Source organism: Giraffa tippelskirchi, chromosome Y, assembly GCF_054371585.1.
Source record: "Giraffa tippelskirchi isolate mGirTip1 chromosome Y, T2T-mGirTip1v1.2.pri, whole genome shotgun sequence".
Taxonomy (NCBI): domain Eukaryota; kingdom Metazoa; phylum Chordata; class Mammalia; order Artiodactyla; family Giraffidae; genus Giraffa; species Giraffa tippelskirchi.
The window spans coordinates 2253092-2257171 of record NC_137290.1 but is presented as its reverse complement, the minus strand read 5'-3'; the positions used below and the strand labels follow the sequence as shown (position 1 = coordinate 2257171).

General features: G+C 45.5%; 1 pseudogene; it reads right to left on the bottom strand.

The window, feature by feature from the left end:
- Nucleotides 1-2488: 2488 nt before the first annotated feature.
- LOC145537666 (cullin-1 pseudogene) lies at nucleotides 2489-3084 on the bottom strand (annotated as a pseudogene).
- Between the last annotated feature and the right edge of the window lie 996 nt (nucleotides 3085-4080).

Here is a 4080-nt window from a genome sequence, read left to right as displayed (position 1 = left end):
GCTGGTGAAAGAGACATCCGCAAGTGTGCTTTGCATAACCACTTACATCCACAGGCAAACTTCGGTAATAAAAGAGCATGCCGCAAAGTAAATAAGCCACGCTCTGTTGGCATAATCGGTTTGCAAATTTTGCAAGGTGGCTTGGGGCTGTTAGTTCCCAAGTAACTAAAATACAATTTAATGTGCAATAGCAAGTTACAGTTGGGGAAGGCAATGGCGACCCACTCCAGCGTTCTTGCCTGGAGAATCCCACGGACAGAGGAGCCTGGCGGGCTACAGTCCATGGGGTCTCAAAGAGTCAGACGCAACTGAAGCGACTTAGCACCCACGTAGACACTTCATCCTTATGACGACCTTTGCATTTCTTTTTACTTTGTCAGCATTATTGGGTTCCATCTTCAGTGGATTTACAGTTTCAGAGTATTGAGACATCTGGTTTATTTTTCTTGACATTGAAGGTCATGGTTTGTAACACATCCCATTTGCTTGGCCTGTATGTTGCTTCCTCCTGTCCGGGGTCATGGTACTTTTCTTCCTGTGGTCTGATTTTAATCATGTGTCTGGTGACTGCTGGTCTTTTAGGGGTGCGGCTTGATGAGAACGGGGTTTGTTTTGCAAAGCAACAGCCTCCGGTTTGGTCCCGCACGCTTTGCAGGTAAGAAGCAGTAACTCACCACACAGAAAGGACAGGTGGTTTGAAGGATCGGTTGTAGTTCTGCCGGGTTTGGGAGTTCAGGTCATCTGAGTTCCGTTCATCCAGTTCTTTGAGTCCTTCAGCCCACGACTGCAAATCTTACACCCTAGCTTCTGTGCCAAGGTAGATCTGAGCCAAGCAAAGCAAATGCTTGACATCACTGTTCACAGTCCTTGGAGCTGAGATCCATACTCTGTAATCCAGCAGCACAAAAAAAGCATAACACAGTCTGTGTTAGCGTCTTCCCATGAGAAATCACACAGGCAGTGTAAAGTCTACCTTCTGAATACTGCTTTCAACCAGCTGAGCTTAAATCAAGTCCCAGAAATCCTATTCATGGTTGTATTCTCCGTGAACCCGATAATATAATGCAGGATATTCACAGCTGCATTTTTAGAAAGAGCTTCAGGTAGAATTGATCCACCCCGTCTGCCAAGGATAGCGTGGACCCATCCATTATGCCACGTGCTATGCTGTACTTAATTGCTCAGTCGTGTCTGAGTCTCTGCGACCCCATGGACTGTAACCCACCAGGCAATCCATGGGGATTCTCCAGGCAAGAATGCTGGAGTGAGTTGCCATGTCCCCCTCTGGAGGATCTTCCCAACCCAGGGATTGAACCCACGTCTCCCGCATTGTAGGTGGATTATTTACCGTCTGAGCCACTAGGGAAGCCCCAGAATACTGGAGTGGGTAGCCTATCCCTTCTGCAGGGGATCTTCCCAATCCAGGAGTCGAAGCGGGGTCTCCTGCATTGCAGGCAGAATTCTTTACCAGCTGAGCTGCCAGGGAAGCCCCTTTATGCTATAGGCGTAGAATAAAATATTAGACAATGGAGGAAGTAAGTAAGCTATAAAGTACTTGTGTTATCCAGGTTTATCAGGGTCAAGCTCACTGCTCACTGCCCCACAGGCCAGTAATTGAGAGGCAAGGTGCTGGGAATAGTGACTTTATTCAGGAAGCCAGCAGACGCAGAAGACAGTGGATGTGTCCCAAAGAACCATCTACCCCAAGTCAGAATTCAGATTCACTTTACGCTGAAAGAGGGAATGTGCCTCGCCGTTGCAGTTGCAAACATCGTGGTGCAGGAATCCTTTGTAAACATCTTGGTGCAGGAATCCTTTGTTCTTGCAGCCGACCTTGAGGATTACAGGTCTCGGTGTGCTTGTAAACCTCCAATAAAACTGTTATTGTCTGTTCAACAACTTTTTTATCTCTGTATGACTGCTACAGTGTTATACTCTGAAAGTTCAGAACCTTGAGAATGGACTCTCGTGTATATTTCAGGCTATTTCAAAAAAAATAAAACCTTAAGATCACGACATCCGGTCCCATTGCTTCATGGCAAATAGATGGGGGGAAAAGTGGAAATGGTGGCAACATTCTTTTTCTTAATATTTGAAAAAAATTTTTTTTGCACAATCATTGTATCTTTTATTTGCAGATACAAATTAGTAAAGCTTAAAAACCCAATGCGACTTGTACAGAAATCCTTTAATTTTCTTTATTTTCACACATTAAAATATGAAACACACTATACAAATGGTTTTCTCACAGCAGATTACACGTGGGTCCCTTCAGACCCGCTCTCCAGGAACGCCGGCCTCCGAGGGGCCCCAGCCGGCAGCTGGGGCTCGCGTGGCCAATGGTTGATGCGGATGCAGACGTATGCAGCCCTCGGCGCGGGAGGTCCCCTCCTCCTGTCTTAAAGTAGGTTGGATGGCGTCGGTGTCCGTATGTATAGACGTGAAGTGTGGCGGTCCTGAGCAGCTTTGGGGCCCGGGGCGGGGGCCTGGGGCCGGGCGGGCGTCCGGGGGCGCGGCCGCCGCGCTCGGGGCTGCGCCCGCGCTCAGACCCCCGGGTTAGGCCAGGTAGGTGTAGATGTCCTTCTCCCCGTCCACTCGCTCCAGATACTCCTTCTCGATCAGAATGTCAATGCATTTCTCAATTACTGGGACCCGGGGCTTGAATCGTGAGGACAGCTGAGTCAGGACTTCTCCAAGTAACTGCTGGTGTTTTAGGACCTTCCTCATTTTCATAATTCTCACAATAGCCGCCTGGATCGGTAGTTTGCGATCCCCCTCGATGTTTTTGTGTGTGATTTCCTGTTCCTGCTTCTGTTCCGTTTTCATTGGCACATTGATGTTAACCCTTAATTTTTTATTTTTATAACCAAGATATAATTTTATTAAGGTATCTGGCTTCAATTCCACCTCATCAACATTTGCATTTTCGTCTTCCAAGACCAATAACTTGGACTTCAATAAAATCTGTAGGACTTGTGCCAAAATGCCCATTTTGATCTGGGTGCTGTCCGGCAGCTGCTACACGGTGTCGGGGTCTTCCGTGTTATATTGGAGCAGAATGGCCATCTGGAAATTTTTAATCATGATGTATCAAAAATATAATCTGTGAGGGAAAGAAATGGACAAAAGACAACTTGGTAGCAAAAGCGATACAAGACAGAGGTTAAAGTAAAAAAAAAAAAATAACATTTAACATGGAGTCAGATTTCCTCTTCCCTGTTATGCTAGGAATATCTGAATAGAGCTCTGTAATATGGGGTGCAAGAAGTCTGCAGCAAAACAGTGCAAATGCCCCAAGGCCTGTTTATATAAAATGGAAAATTTGCACTCATAGGCATAAAAGTTTAGAAAAGAACTAGGAGGCAATTGTTAATGAAATTCAGCTTAGAGGTTGCCTCCAGGGCAATGGAGAGAGTGCTGGCGAAGGCTTCCAGTGGCTGGCAATGAGCTATTTCTCGACACCGCGGTGCTTCTGTCTTTTTGCCTCCTTCAGAAATACATTCATTTATTTTTAAGCCATTTTTATGACTTACACATGCCCCGTCATCAAAAAAAGTTTACATAGGAAGGGAAAAAAAGATATTGCAGTCATAATCTTGATCTGCAAGGGAAACAGAGAACGTAGATTTTCTTTCTGGGTTTGGCAACACAGAGGGACACTTGGAAGAAGTTTGACGTGGATATGAAGTGTGATTTCATCATCCCTTACCATCACTAGGACCACTAGGGAACTAGATTCTTTTTTTTTTCTCCCCTTTGGAAAGCTCTATCACTCCCCCTTCTTGAAGGAGAGTGGGTTGGATTCAGATGGTATTTTGATCAGTGGCTCGGACCCGGAATTGCATGGCACCTCCTGTGTTTATCTAGTCCCTTATCCTGTGCACATAATTAATAGTATGTATGATTATCTCTGTGTTCATCTGTCTTTCCATCTCTCCATCCACCGATCCATCTATCCATGCATTCATTCGCTGATCTAATGGTCTAGATAGATAAATTATAGATACATAGATAGATGTAGACAGTTGACTGACAACTAGATAGATTGATGGAGGAGTGGATGGATGGATGGATGAGTGC